Source organism: Portunus trituberculatus, chromosome 40, assembly GCF_017591435.1.
Source record: "Portunus trituberculatus isolate SZX2019 chromosome 40, ASM1759143v1, whole genome shotgun sequence".
Taxonomy (NCBI): domain Eukaryota; kingdom Metazoa; phylum Arthropoda; class Malacostraca; order Decapoda; family Portunidae; genus Portunus; species Portunus trituberculatus.
Window position 1 is genome coordinate 28,437,812 of NC_059294.1, and position 16,790 is coordinate 28,454,601.

Genomic DNA, 16,790 nt, shown 5'->3' on the forward strand with positions numbered 1-16,790 from the left:
CCAAGACATCCTTATTTTAGGTATTCATTTTTATATTTCACTGCTACCATCCCGCAGGAGTATATTTTCTCGTTGCCGTTTTTTTTGTTGCTGCATTAAATTAGATTAGTTATTAATGTATTACAGAAACCAAGATATTTATTTATTACTGTATTAGATTATTATTATTGCTAATATTAATTACACTAATATTACTTATCTATGATTTTTGTAGCAAGTTCCTGCATTATTAACGATTATTAAGACAAGTTTGTGTTCAAAGTATACTACGGATTTATTATCTTCATAATTATTGTAAGGATTATTGTGATATGCAAGGGCAATAAACACAGCGGAATATGCTCAGTTTAATGGGCCAGAAGTACAGGGTGGTTGGAGGGGCTGAAACATTAGGCGTCCAGAGCAGAGACGCCGAGAAGGCGAGATCCAAGATCCACAAGGTCAGGCTGGCCATGTTATGTCCACCGTGTGACTCTACAATGACCACGTCACTTTCGGGCTGGTCTCTGCTAGCGTGAATGCTGCTGGCGTGGCGGGACAGTTCATCCAGTCCGGGAAAAGAAGCAGGAAGTAGTTCTCCTGGTCCACGTATGGATCAGTTCACAGAGCTGGAACAAACATTGAAAATATGTTAGAGAGCAGTTCAACCACGGATGGGGAAACATTACGCTCTTGTAAGGGCATATAAGGTGTCGTCAGTGTGATGGATAAGGGGGGGGCGCCTGGTGCTTCCAAGGTGTCGTTAGTGTGAGAGAGGGGGGGCTAATGCTTCCAAGGTGTCGTTCGTACGAGGGAGGGCACAGGGCTAATGCTTCTACGGTGTCGTTAGTGTGAGAGAGGGGGTGCTGATGCTTCCAAGGTGCCTTAAGTGTGAGAAGGGAGTCACCGAATTCAACTTACCAGAGGAAGTACGCCATTCTTTGAGTATTAAGGAGCAGATGCAGTTCCAAATTTCTCCGTGTAGTAATATTTCCCACAACTTCCAAGAGGGCCACCAGTCTCGTTCAACAGTAATGAACAGCTGTGTTGGGTGGCGGCGTAATCTTCTTGAATAGTCGATGCAAAGCGAATGCCTGTCGGTGTTTAAAGCTACTAGGATAAACTTTTACCGAGGCCAGAGAGATGGGATTGAGTGTGTTACGTACAAGCAGCATCGGGGAGCTTGACATACATGACGGGAGGGGTTTCGTGCGGTTGAGTGACGTGCCGCTGCTGTGTGGAGGCCAGCGGAGCAAGGCACAGGAGCGCAGCGGAGGACGTTGCCATTGGTAGAACACTAGTGTGTTCGGCGCTTCTTAGGTAGGTGGACGACAAACTCCATTGTGCTCGGTGTTTCGGAATCAACTTCGATGCAGACACTACTGAAGGAAGAACCAAACCAGTGTGGCCTGGGAGTTGAGTATAGCGCTGCCACTACTTAAGGGAGAACCAAACCAGTGTGGCCTGGGAGTTGAGTATAGCGCTGCCATTACTGAAGGGAGAACCAAACCAGTGTGGCCTGAGTATAGCGCTATGGCAAGTGGTCCGCTCATAGTCAACGTGAATTGACAACATGCTGTAGGAAACGGTCTTGTGCTGCACTGGGAAATCAAATTCCATATTTTGGACTTAGGATACTGTCTGTACTGTGGGAAGAACCAAACCAGTGTGGCCTGCGAAAACTCCGCACTGCCTCTACTGTAGGGAGAACCAAACCAACGTGGCCTGCGAATACTCCCCACTGCCTCTACTGTAGGGAGAACCAAACCAGCGTGGCCTGCGAATACTCCGCACTGCCTCTACTGTAGGGAAAACCAAACCAGCGTGGCCTGCGAATACTCCGCACTGCCTCTACTGTAGGGAAAACCAAACCAGCGTGGCCTGCGAATACTCCGCACTGCCTCTACTGTAGGAAAACCAAACCAGCGTGGCCTGCGAATACTCCGCACTGCCTCTACTGTAGGGAAAACCAAACCAGCGTGGCCTGCGAACAATCCTCATCCTGCTGCAGGAACTTTCACGTTGCACTAAGTAGATGCCATACTTTGAATGGACTTACATGATGCTGCTTCTGTAGGGATATCCGAACGAAAGTGTCAAGCGAACCACCCCATAATGCTGCAGGAAACTGTCTCTTGTTGCACTGGGAGAGTAGATGCCTCGCTTCACTTTTCATGGAGAACGAACAGATTTCTGCCTTGTCCTACACGCTGCCGCCCCTTGTAACTGCACCAACAAACAAGAAGGACGGCGCTAAGCTTGAGGTATCGAAGGTACAGGCTGGAGTCAAGACGGAAAGGAGCCCAGCGATACACTGACTAATACCGCTGAGGAGAAGGCGAGCTCCGAACGAGGCCTGGCTGTTCACTATCCCTTGCGTGACCCCGCGCCATGACGTCACCTTCAGGGTGGTCCCTGCCACCATGAATGCAGCTGACGTGGCGTTCTGGCTCCTCGAGTCGGCTCGCTCGAACCTCTTCTCGTTTCAGTTCTCCGCATCATGCGTTTCGAACCTCTAACCGTTATTACTTTTACTTTGTGTTATAGTGTATTAATTATTAGTTTACTTATATAATAGTGTCTGCTAAACGTCTCTTATTCCTTAATTCGGGTTTCTGATCTTCATCTCCTTCCTCTTTCTGATGTGCATTCTTTTCTCTCGTGGATTCAGAAAAAAATAGTAAAATATTATATGAAAAAAGGGCTGTGTGTGTGTGTGTGTGTGTGTGTGTGTGTGTGTGTGTGTGTGTGTGTGTGTGTGTGTGTGGAAAGCATTGTCAAACTTTGCCATGTAATGTTTTCCACACATATCCATTTTTCATTTTACCCGTCACAACTCTCTCTCTCTCTCTCTCTCTCTCTCTCTCTCTCTCTCTCTCTCTCTCTCTCTCTCTCTCTCTCTCTCTCTCTCTCTCTCTCTCTCTCTCACCATCTTCCATATTTGACTATTTCTTTTCACTCCTCTTGTTCCTCATTCCATTAACACTCACCCTGTCACACACACACACACACACACACACACACACACACAGTCCTAAGTACACATCAGTATTCCTGTCTCTTTGGTGATTTTTGCTATTAACACCACCACCACTACCACCACCACCACCACCACCACCACCACCACCACCACCACTACTATCATTATCATTACCACTACCATCACTTGTTGGCGTATTAGAGCCACGTAATTTTAGGTGTGTGTGTGTGTGTGTGTGTGTGTGTGTGTGTGTGTGTGTGTGTGTGTGTGTGTGTGTGTGTGTGTGTGTGTGTTTGGGCGAGTGACCTAGGCTATTCTAACCCCTTCAATACTGAAACGCATTTTTACCTGAATTTTGTGTACGATAAGACGATTTTATTGACTTTAGGAAGGGTCTATGGAGGTCAGAAGATTAATAGCCAGTCTTTACAATTTTAATCCCCAACATGAGTTTCTGAAGCTGTATAAAATCACCATATAGTAAGCAGAATGAATATGGAAACGCGTCATGGTACTGAAGGGGTTAGGTTACTCTGTTATATGGTTAGGCAAGCATTAAGGGGTCAGTGTATGTGTCTGTAGGTTCTCTCTATCATTGTTGGAGTTTCACCGTCATAGTTAAGACTTTATTTCATACGTACTTTTTTTTCTTATATCCATCGATGTTTTTTGTCATCATCATCATCATCATCATCATCATCATCATCATCATCGTCACGGCCTATTATCACCGTTATTTTCACCAATCACCATCGCCACCACCATCAAAATCCTCGTCACCATTATCACCACAGTCACCACAACCTATTACTACCATCACCACCATGGAAATCTCTACCATTATCATAACTATCTCTGTCTTTCACTATCACCAACACCTATCGCTGCTGTCACCATCATTGACATCACCACCACCACCACCACCACCACCACCACCACCACCACCACCACCACCACCATTACCACTACGACCTTTTAGAGATAGAGGTCAAGGGTGCAGATGCTTAGATACCGAACCTGAGGGCGCACACACACACACACACACACACAGAGACACACACACACACACACACACACACACACACACACACACACACACACACACACACACACACACACACACACACACGCGCGCGTAAATTCATAAACACTCATAACAGTATTGTATATTTCATTTGTATTAGCATAGTATTATCACGTCAGTCCTGCGTGTATATTGTAATTTTTCACTGCATACTTCAAATAAAGCGACTCTTATCATTGTTACTGTTGTCGCTGCACAAAGTGGAGAGAAAGATGCGTAGACTTTAGTTCAGCTCAATGTGGTTGTTGGCATGTGAATTTGTCGCTTTTCTCTCTATAGTTCAGTTTGAATCACGTGTAAATACTGCAACACGTGCTAGTTTTTTGGTGCATAAGATATAAGAAACGAGGAACTTGAGTGTAAACGAAGGAAGATATAAAGTAACAAAATATTTAGAAGTGTTTGGAGAAATACACACAATTACATCCATCACGAATATAGATGAATCAATAAGCGGTTAGATTAATAAATAAATAAATGAATAGGCAAACGAATAGATGAAAAAAATACCATAATGGAATAGTGACAATGCATGAGAAACACGTTCAAGAGCATACAGAAGAGATGAGGTGAGGTAGCTTGCAGGAATCAGCTTGAGACTGTATAGAATACGAGAATGTTGCTGTGCACTCGTGTATCCAGATAGATCTTGGTGGTAATGGCAAATAATCGAGAACCACCTTTACTCATCCGGCCCAGATCTTGATGATAGGAGCAGATCTTCGGTACGTATCTCTGCGTTAGTTCAACTCGCCAAACTTGGGCCGCTGGATACTGTGATTACCTCTGCTTCAGATACGGGAGGGAGCTGCAGGCGTAGTGGTGCGGACCTGGTATTGGCTGGATGGGTGATATGATACGGGAGGCTCATCTACGAATCTTGATGTGCATTTCTGAGCTTGCATGTTTGTGTGTACTAGTAGAGAGGTGGCTGGCTAGATGTTATTACTAGACTGGTGTAGGTTGATAGCAGGCTAAGTGATACGGAAATTCCATCAGTGAATTCTTGGCGGTGTGGTGTCCTTCCGAGCGTAATGAGGGATAAATATAGACAGTGCAAGCGGAAAGATCGTGGACTGCGTGACCGGTTGCTGTTACTTGTGGACTGGTGTATAAGTTGACTGCAGTTTGAATGATACAGGAATCTCATCTGCGAATTCTTGACGATGTGGCGTCTCTCTGAGTGAAATGGCTGGTAAATACTGTACATAGAAATCGAGAGCTGCATGGACTGCTGGCATTACTCGTGGATTGATGCTAATGACAGTACGAATGATCTCATCTGTGAATTCCTGAGAGTGCGGTGTCTTTCTGAGCTTCATACCGAATAAATATATACAACACCGCAGGAAAGGGCTTGTCTGGCATGGAGAGTATGAGAGCTGAAGGAAGGACGTCCAGAGAGGCAATAGCGTGGAAGTCTCGTCTGAAAGTCATGAAGAGCCTTGTATATTCCTAACTTAAAGTCGCGGTTTGGCACTGGAGAAAAATTACCAGAATGCTGTTACCTTCACCGGCATGGGTTGTTTGAGAGCTTAAGAAAGGACGAACAGAGAGGCAACACCGTGGAAGTCTCGTCTAAAAGCCATGAAGAGCCATGTACATTCCTAAGTTAAAGTCGCTGTTTGGCACTAGAAAGAAATTACTACGATGGTGTCACCTTTACGCCACCTGTGGATAGATACGAGTGAAGGAGTGAGCCTGGGGGGTGTGGTGCGGGCGCCTCATCTGCAGCCTTGTGTATTCCCCAGGTGCTGCACGCTGACATAAATCCTTACACAGTTTTGGTACCTCAGTGGTTATGGTTCCCGCAGGATAAATGCATTTGCACCCTACTCATGACCTGCCTTGATGCGGGCGCGGCAGGCTCGTGAGGTGGTGGCGGTGGTGGTAGGGGCGGGGACAAGGCAGGTCGTGGTGTTAAGGTGGTTGTCGGTGGACTTGTGATATTGAGTTATTAGAGTGTAACCGGCCATTGAGGAGCGGTGGTTAGCTATACAATCTTGCTATAAATCCTCATCAGTTCGGCTTTTGCAGTGGCCACGGTCGTTCTTCAGTATTTCTTTAGGGTGACTTTTCTATTTTTCTCCTCTTGTATTTTTGGTTGCTTCTATTTTTTGCTGTCTTGGCCTGGTGAGTGATTGGTGAGTGTCGCTTATCTTAGAGGTGGTATCATCACTGCTGCTGTTGCTGCTGCTGGTGATTGGCTCTCGTCTGAGGAAGTGGACGTAACGGTAGTGGTGATGACTGTGGTGGTGGTGGTGGTGGTGGTGGTGGTGGTGGTGATGTCATTGGGTGTCAGTATGTATTTCTGTTTCAGGTCATGTTAGTTGTTGATGGCGGTGATAGTGATAATGTTGCTATTATAGTCATCATTATCTTCGTCACCATTATCATCATCATCATCATCATCATTATCATCATATCACCATCATCATCATATCACCATCATCATTATTATCGTTCTCGTCATCAATATGGTCAGAAATTTTGTTTCTTTTATAGTTTTTCTTTATTTTCTTATTTTTTTCCTCATTCTCCTACTGCCTCCCTTACTTTTTTATACTACTCCTACTACTACTACTACTACTACTACTACTACTACTACTACTACTACTACTACTACTACCACCACAATAATTACACCCACAAACACCCTTTCCTTCCTCACCACTACCAGAACCACCACCACCACCACCACCACCACCACCACCACCACCACCACCACCACCACCACCATTACCACCTCTATCAGCGCCTCCCATCATCATGTGCTGCATCATTACATCCCATCATGGCGAGGGCAGAATAATGCAGCCACAGTTCTACCACCACCACCATCACCATCACCACTACTGCTCCGCGTTGCTCTAGTGTTCCCGGTAAAGTTCAGGTAATTAGTAGGCGCAGCACGTCTCCAGGTACAAATGACGATCAGGAGGGCCAGCGGAGGCCACCTGCTGACGGAGGCTCGAGGGACCACGCCTGTCACCTCGCTTGATGCTTTTCCTGGTGTGATTTTTTACCTGAGTTTCATTCTCGTAATTTGGGTTTTTGTGCCTGTGTTGACGAGGTTTGCTTGGTTTCGAGTTATATTTTTAGTTCGTGGCTGTTGTTTTGTTTCGTATCTGCGTTCGTCTATCTTAAAATTTGTCCCTGGTGTTTGATATTGTTTTTGTTCCTCTGTTTTGACGAAGTTAGCCCCTGCACTACCATGACGCGTTTCCACATTTATTCTGCTTATTATTTCGCGTTTTTATACAGCTTCAGAATCTCACGTGGGGATTAAATTAGTGAAGACTGCTGTCATTAATCTTCTAATCTCCATAGACCTTTCCTAATGTCAGTAAAACCGTCTAATTTTATCTAAAACTCATGATAAAAATCAGTCACATTACTGAAGGGGTTAATAGTGAACGGCAGTGTTGGTGTTTTAGTTCCGATGGACGCTGTTTGAGTTCCATTCTGTTTGCTATTTCATTTTGTGGTTTTAAGGAGATTGAAGGTTGCCCAGAATGTTACGTTAGTGGTGTGATGGAAGTTGGGAGTCTTTCACGCGCTTATTCTGGTAGTTTTAGCATGTTTTTATTTTTCTATACTGGTTTATTTGTGAGTCTATTTTTGTAGAGAAGAAATTTTTTTAAGTTAGATAAACCAAATGTTTAAATGTTATCAGCATCGTGTTTTCATTATTTTAGGCATATTTTGGTAATTTTACATTTTTTTCATTTGAATATCCTTCATTTTTTTTCCAAATTCTTATTCATTCTGTGTAGAGTTTGCTTCTTTAATGACGATGTACGTTGAAAATATAGAAATGAAAGGAGTCGTTTTATGCAAGAATGGGGAAATGGAAGAGAGACACTGCACTCGGCCCACTTAAGCACGCTTCCAGTCACCCAGTGAACTCAAACCACTGCCTGAAAAACAATGAACTTCCTTGTTTTACGGTCAAGTATAGCAAGTTAGAAATAGAAGGACATTAGCATATGGAATACAATATAAAAGTACACGGGAGTGAGTGGTGAAGGATTTAACTCCCTTTAGTACTGAGATGCATTTTTACCATGAGTTTGCGAATGATTAGACCATTATATTTACATTAGAAAGGGTTTATGGAGGTCAAAAGATTAATGGCCAAAATATACACTGTTTTAATCCCCACATAAGTTTCTAAAGCTGTATACAATCACCAAATAGTAAGCAGAGTGAATAAGTGGAACCATGAGTGCTGTGGGGTCCGAGGGGTCTCCAAGCGCACTGGTTCGAATCCTGTCCACCGTCCGAATGTAGGTTGGGCTTCCTCACTCGGGGCGACGGTTTCCTAACGGGTGGGCTTTGAGATAGGAGGTACCCCAAAAAGTACCCCCTTTAGCCCATAAATTCCCGTGAAAAGCCCTCATGGTATAGAAAAAAAAAAAAACAGCGCAGGGGACAGAAAATGAGAGATAATGAGAGACGATAGGTGTGTTATAGAATGTGGAATTGAATACAGAAGAGTAGGGAGTTCGTATTGCAGGTTGTGGTGGTGGGCGGAGTGCTTAATCTCCCCGGGGCGGCAGAAAGGGTGGAAAGAGTGAGTGAGGGGTGATGTGGAGTGAAGGGGTGAAGGGGTGATGGGGAGGGGAGTGTGTTTGTCAGTCGGGGCGCTGGGGTTCCTTGGGCAATGTTGACCTATCACAATTGCCTCTGCTTGATGACTCCATCCTCCTCTTCCTCCTACTCTTCTTCTTTTTTCTTCTTCCTCTTCTCCTCATTCTCCTCTTTTTCTCTTTTTCTTTTCATTCTGTATCATTTCCTTGCTACGTGTTATTCTCTTTCTTTCCTTTTTCTCTTCTCTCTCTCTCTCTCTCTCTCTCTCTCTCTCTCTCTCTCTCTCTCTCTCTCTCTCTCTCTCTCTCTCTCTCTCTCTCTCTCTCTCTCTCTCTCTCTCTCTCTCTTATTTCCATTCTTTCCCTCCCTATAGCAATGTCCAATGCAAACACACACACACACACACACACACACACACACACACACACACACACACACACACACACACACACACACACACACACACACACGATCCCACAACCAACCGGAATGTCGCTGCAGGCGTTGTACAATTAAGGTCCAGAGAGAGAGAGAGAGAGAGAGATACTGGTAAACATAACAATCCACATATTTGAAAAGAAAATTAACCGAACATAGATTAGAAAGCGAGAGAGAGAGAGAGAGAGAGAGAGAGAGAGAGAGAGAGAGAGAGAGAGAGAGAGAGAGAGAGAGAGAGAGAGAGTATGCATAGACAGACAGACAGGCAGAGAGGGAAGGTATATAAGTTACCCACGCCAACCTCACTCATCTTAATCACGTACAGTTACTAAACCACAGAGAGAGAGAAAGAGACGCTCACTCCAGTCATACCCAGGCAGGCGGTGGTCGTGGTGGTGGTGGTCGTGTTGGTGGTGGTGGTGGTGGTGGTCTCTCAAACTCACTCACCTCCAGTCAACTAACATGCTCCACTCCACAATTAGTATCAACAACACTTACACAAACAACCACCCGTATATGTGTGTGTGTGTGTGTGTGTGTGTGTGTGTGTGTGTGTGTGTGAACCCAATTTTGCACCTATTCTGTTCTCAAAGGGGTCTAGTTGAAGTGACACTGGTTTTCAATACTGGTACACATTTTTTTTTTTTTACTTGAGATTTGTGTACGATTAGACAATTTAATTGACATTAGGAAGGGTCTATGGAGGTCAGAAGATTAATGGCCAAAATCTTCACTACTTTGATCCCTCTACTTGAGTTTTAAAGCTGTATGTAGTCACCAAATAGTAAGCAGAATGAATATGGAAACGCGTTATGGTAATGAAGCTGTTAAGAGTATTTCTGTAATTCTAGTGACATGTTTTATAATTTTTTTTATTTATACCATGTGGGCTTTTCACGGAAATTTATGGGCTAAAGAGGATACTTTTTGGGGTACCTCCTGTCTCAAAGCCCACCCGCTAGGAAACCGTTGCCCGAGTGAGGAAACCCAGCCTACACTCGGACCGTGGACAGGATTCGAACCCGTGCGCTTGGAGACCCCTTGGACCCCAAAGCACTCATGGTTCCACTGTCCCACGGCGGTTCCTCGTTTTCTTATTCATTCTGCTTACTATTTGTTGATTGTATACAGCTTTAAAATCTTATGTGGGGATTAAAACAGTGCATGGTTCCACTGTACCACGTATTAACAACAAAAAAAATACTCTTTAGAACTCAGCTAATCGTCTCAGCGGGCTTTGAAAATAGTCGTGGTGAGAGAGGGAAGTGTTTCTGAATATGACCCAATAACTCTCTTCTCTCCACGTGTTTATTCTGATGCACCGCACGGAAACAGACGGAAAGGATGCTGGAAGTGAAAGAGAGAGAAAGAGAGAGAATGGGAGGGAGGGAAAGAGAGAAAGTGAAGAAATGAACAGAGTGTATAACGTAGCCAGGATTTCTCTTCTCTCCTCTCCTCTGTAATAGTAGTAGTCTTAGTGGTAGTGGTGGTGGTGGTGGTGGTAGTGATGGTGGTGATGGTGGTGGTGGTTTCGTGTTATTTGTCATGATGTTGGTGGATTTTCTTTTTGCAGGTCAAGGGTATGAAAAATAGTCGGTCTTGTGGTTGCGGTTTTGATTCTCTCTTTCTCTCTCTCTCTCTCTCTCTCTCTCTCTCTCTCTCTCTCTCTCTCTCTCTCTCTCTCTCTCTCTCTCTAATCAGCTGCATCACTGTGTTTTTCTTTCCTCATTTCCTTTATTAAGTTATTATTTTTATTTTTTATTATTATTATTGTTATTATTATTATTATTATTATTATTATTATTATTATTATTATTATTATTATTATTATTATTATTATTATTATTATTATACTGGTGGATTTGTTTGTATTTCCCTGGTAGTGTCTGTCTATTTTATCTTTTTATGTCTATCTATCTTTCTATCTACCTGTCTATCTATTTATCAATCTATTTGTTTATATATCAATCAATCAATCTATTTGATCTATCTATGTATCTATCTATATATCTATTTATGTATCTATGTATCTATTTTATTTCTCTCTCTCTCTCTCTCTCTCTCTCTCTCTCTCTCTCTCTCTCTCTCTCTCTCTCTCTCTCTCTCTCTCTCTCTCTCTCTCTCTCTCTCTCTCTCTCTCTCTCTCTCTCTCTATATATATATATATATATATATATATATATATATATATATATATATATATATATATATATATATATATATATATATATATATATATATATATATATATATATATATATATATATATATATATATATATATATATATATATATATATATATATATATATATATATATATATATATATATATATATATATATATATATATATATATATATATATATATATATATATATATATATATACTGTACATAAACTAATTCTTGGGGAGAGAAGAGAGAGAGAGAGAGAGAGAGAGAGAGAGAGAGAGAGAGAGAGAGAGAGAGAGACAGACAGACATACCCAGAAAAACAGACAGGAAGACAGGCAGAGAGAAAGAGAGTGAGAGACAAAAGAGGCATAATGCATGCTGTCCAAGAAGGCCCGTGAAGGGAATGCCAAACGTCCCATCACACACACACACACACACACACACACACACACACACACACACACACACACACACACACACACACACACACACACACACACACACACACACACACACACAGCCCCAGGCCTAGCGGTCACTGTCGGCCTTGCACACCCGCCATTACTAACTGTCCGAGCCTTGAGGTGATGCGCTGATGGAGTCATTATGAACGTGCTAACCTTTCCGTCCATCCCTCCCTCCATCCCTCTCTATTCAGCTCACCACTAATATATCTGTCCAATTTTCCATCTCCATTCATTTTCATTCCTTATTATATATTTATGTTGTTTTGCAGTACGAGTATCTATTTATGTTATTCTGTGTTACCAGTAGCGATTTTTGCATTCTTTATTCTGCTCATTATTAATATATCTTTCCAATTTACCATCTCTATCTATTTGCCTTTCTTATTATCTATCTATCTATCTATCTGTTGCTGTTTAGTTCCAGTATCTATTTTTGTTTTCAGGCTCCAAGTATTTCCTTCTCTTCATTATATACTCATTTAGTCCTCTACCAGCTTCCCTGTTTTGTCTTTATGTTCCTGTATAAATTCCCTGCATTTAATTCTGTGGTACATTTGAATCCCTCTACTTCCTTCACATCTCTTCAGTACAGTATCTCTTTATCGATTTCTTTACCGTTTCCTCTGTCGGTTTCTTTTCTCTTCCTATCCATCTCTTCTATGGTCCAATCTGCCATTTTTTTTTTCTCATTATCTCTTCACCCGTTCTTTATTTCTCAGTATGATCTTCACTTCTCTTCATCTACTCTTTTATCCTTTCATTCCTAATATCCTATTCCCTTGCATCCACTGGTTCTTTAATCCCTCCATCTATACCCTTATCCTTCTCGTGTCAATCCTCCATCCCTCAACTCATCCTCCGTGGGCTTTCCTTCCGTTCAGTCCTACATGCATCAATCCATCAGTCTTCCTCCCGCCACTCCAGCTAACCCTGTAATGGATCTCTTTGCCTATGCCTTCTTAATCTAACCTCCCGCCACAAACAGTTATCCCACAGCCATCCATCAACACGAAGCCATCTCATTCCTCTCCTGTGTCCTGTTGTCAGGTGACTCCCTTTAATTTCAGGGGCCATGTGTTTTTATTGAGCGGCGTGTGGCGGCTCAATCCACGCCCTCGGACTTCCAATCGGTCTCCGCCCTTCCCCTCGCTCCCCTTGGCCCGCCGCGCCCCACACACTATGGCGCCTCTTGTGCATTCGAGGTAAGCCGCAGTAAGCGCTTAGCTCTGACCTCTGCTTTCTCTTGTACCTTTTCGTTCAAGTGTTCCTGATTAGCACGGATTTTTGGTTCTAATTAAGCCCGTGTTTTGTTTTCTTTCATGTGTCTTTCCTCGATCTTAATTAAAAAGGGTTGTTATTATTATTTTTTATTTATTTTTTGTTTTCATTAAAGTTTATTCGAGATAATGTCTGAATGCCAAGAGGTATTTTTTCCGTTTTAATTGGATATCATTTCTTTTGTTTTCCTTTTTTTCTTTCTTTGAGCCTATGAAGGTTAGTGGGCGATGCTTTGTGTGTGTGTGTGTGTGTGTGTGTGTGTGTGTGTGTGTGTGTGTGTGTGTGTGTGTGTGTGTGTGTTACTGAAATGCCTTCCTTCGTCCCCCTTTCCGCTCTCATCCCTCCCTTCCTCCCTTCCTCCCTTCCATCCCCATCCCAGCCTTCCTTTCCCCCTCCCTTCCCTTCCTCCCTTCCTCCCCAATCCAAACCCCCTCTCCCCCTCCTTTCCCTGCTCACCTGAATGACGGGGGCCGATACACCTGCTCATTAGCGTCTGTCTGAAGAGGAAAGTCTAATTATTTTAAATGTAATGATTTTAACAGTTATTTACCGTCTTATTATCCCTTCATGATGTCAAGATACGAGAACTGTACCAGGCCACAGGTACAGCCTCGAGCACAACACATGCTACTCTCTCTCTGTACTCCCTCCTCTTTCTTGTGTCCTGCATATCAATCCATTTGACTGACAACCCACCTGCCCTTTTTACTTCGCTAGATTCGTTAGCGTTAGAGAGGCAAGTCTCGTCCACATACTCTACTGCACACTACCTAGGTTGGTTACTTGGGATGAGGTCAGGTTAGCGTACGGTTTGGTGTGTTCTCTTTAGGGATGATGGTGAAGAGAGGTATGGTAGATAGAGAACTAGCGTAGATGGGGAGATGAGATAAGATCTTTTGGTTAGATGGCGCGGAATGGACGTGCAGCTGTCAGGGATCATTATGGAAGGTCGAGGAAGACGCTTAGCCTGGTGTTTAATCATAGAGGTACACGATGATGATGGTGATGAAAAGGAAGATCAGGTGAGGCTGGGATAACACACATCTACCTGCTCCAAAAAGTTATGGCGAACCTCTAAATAGTGTGCAAATTTGATGACTAGGGATAGAACACTTAATGGAAGCTGTAAGATTGTGAAAAATGCTCTCAAAAATCATCCTTGGAAAACGAAGGTGCTGCGATAGACTTTGTTTCTAAGTTTTCTCTTCTTCCACTCATCTATAGCTACTAACACAGCAACTATTCAGATGTGTTATATTGTCAAGATCTATCCTGATTATGTGTACCTGTCCATCTACATCCATCTCGTCAAAGTCAGACTCTCTACATCTAATTACAGTCTAACTATCACTCTTTCTACTGTCTTCATTCAACCATCTTCATCAGTCGCATGGAAAAAAAAAACTATCCTAAATCATAACTAAATCTATCAACTTGAACACCTCTCCATCCATTATCTATATCGACCTATCTATTGCCTTCATTCATCTATCTTCACCAGTCATCACCAACATCTATCCAAATCCATCTGAATAAATCTACCAACTGTCTACATTTGTCTATCTATTGTCCGCATCTAATCACCCTGCTACATCTGAAATTCACCTTAAGATCACCCCAAGTGTGTGGTCGTACCTTCATCCAGTCCCTGCCTTAACCACCGCCCTTAGTCCAGCTCTGCCTCACGTACGGTGCCTGGGACGTCTGTGCTAATGGGGCGTCTTGCGTCACTCGTCCCTCGTCAGCACACACCGCCCGCCGAGCACTGCTACCTGGGACGCCTACCTTGGCCTCCTCCTCGTCTTCCTCCTCCTCCTCCTCCTCCTCCTCCTCCTCCTCCTCCTCCTCCTCCTCCTCCTCCTCCCAGACACCTTTCACCTCAAGCAGGGTTCCATGTCCTTCTCACTCCCTTCTGGTCTCTGCTTACCTCCGTCTCTCTATTGTTACTCTCTGGGATTTCTTCTTTTTCTGTATTTTTTTTCTTTTGCTTCTTGCTTTCTCATTTTCTCGTTCACCTTCTTTTATTGTTACTCTTATTCCTTTCTTGTACATACTTGATACTATCTATTTTTCTCCTTTCCTGTGTCTCTCAAGCCATCTTCTCCTTTCCTTTACTTTAGATGATATCAAGTGTTCTTTTTGTTCTTTATACTCACGTTTAATTTTTTAAAGATATTTTTGTGTTTCTCTCAATTTATTTTTTCCCTTCAATTTCAAAATCTTTTAGCTTTTTCAGTTTCTCTTTTAACTTCTCTTGTGGTTTATTAACCCTTCTCTTCCTCCCCCTTCTTCTTTTCCTGGTAGGAGGGGAGGAGCCATCTGCTTAACTATCCTGCCTCCTAACTCTGTCACTAGTTAGAAGTAGTTACCAGACAACCTTGCAAGGACAAAAGATATATTGTTGTTGTTTAGGTATCTTTTGCAACCCGCCACCTCCACTTCCTCTCATCACAGCTCCTCTTCCTTCTCTTTCTATCACCTTCTGTCACCTTCCCTCGCCCTCCACTTATCACAGCTCCTCATACGTACCTCCACCACCACAACCACCACCACCACAACCACCATCCCTTATGAAAAAAAAAAAAAAGATCAGCCGAAAACGAGGCAAAAAAACGGGCGCCGCCACTAAAGGCAACGTGTGTAATTCCCCATTGCACAACGTCTTTATTATTTCATGACACGAAATGAAGCCGCCCATCCAGCGGGGGATAATCTCATGTGCCGGGGAGGAAAAGGTTAAGCTCATTGCCCAAAGATGGATGGTAAAGAGAGGCTTGGCGGGATCTTGCTGGAGGGCCTCAAGGGGATATGTGTGACGGAGTAAGGAGGGAGGGAGGGAAGGAGGGAGGGAGGGAGGGAGAGAGGGATGAGTGAGGGAGGTGAGTGAGAGATAAGGTAGGGATGGATGGATGGATGGTTGGATGGATGGTCGACTCTAATCTGTGTTGGATGATGATTTGATTAATTCGTTTGTCGATCTGAGTGTTTTTGTTGATTTTTGGTTAGTGTCGTTCAGAGAGAGAGAGAGAGAGAGAGAGAGAGAGAGAGAGAGAGAGATGATTATAGACAAAATACATGTACGTACACAGAGTTAATGTTTTTTTCGGTCAATATTTGTAATTTCTGGTAATCAAACACTTGATTTGAAGTGGAAGAGTAGTATGGATGAATCGCGTCACTCAGCAGACGCCTCAAGCAGCGCAGTGTACCGACGCTCTCAGCATCGCATCACAGCGTCAGTTGTATTATGTTCTGGATTCCATTCAGAGTTTTTTAAAAGTCTGTAATGATGTGTTTCATACTCGAGGAATTGCAAGGTCACTCACTACAACTTAACGTATATTTGCTTTATTTTGGCTGTAAAGGCTGGGAGTTTTTATAAACCTGAATGGGTTAGATAGAAACAATGGTAATAGCTCTGCAAGATATATGGAAGATAAAATTAGGTTTTGAATGAAAAAGAGGTAGGAAGGCATTATTCCTCAAAAAATCTAGTAGCCGAATGGAATAAATTCAACAATGAAGATTTGAGGATTAGACAAATCGAGGGATGGGGATGATAAATGAAATATGTATATGTGCTTTATACAGTCTGCCATCTGTAGGATTATGGGTCTTTACAACATCCCAGGTTTTCTTATGTTATTATACTCTTGCGTAGCAGAAAACCTTTAAATCATGGAATATAAACACATTTTCTACATCAGTGCTACAGAAGCGAATTTTACGATAGTAGGATGTGTATTATTATATTATAACACTATATTACTGTGGTCCTTTCCTACACCAGTGCTAAA

At 43.0% G+C, this 16,790-nt stretch overlaps 1 long non-coding RNA gene across 1 annotated transcript; it reads right to left on the reverse strand.

Annotated features, from left to right (window-relative positions):
- Positions 1-334: 334 nt before the first annotated feature.
- LOC123516327 lies at positions 335-2,458 on the reverse strand. The gene is made up of 2 exons (XR_006678167.1): positions 901-2,458; positions 335-608 (listed from the first exon to the last, which is right to left on the reverse strand). It is a non-coding gene; the product is annotated as an uncharacterized LOC123516327 (long non-coding RNA).
- Positions 2,459-16,790: the final 14,332 nt, after the last annotated feature.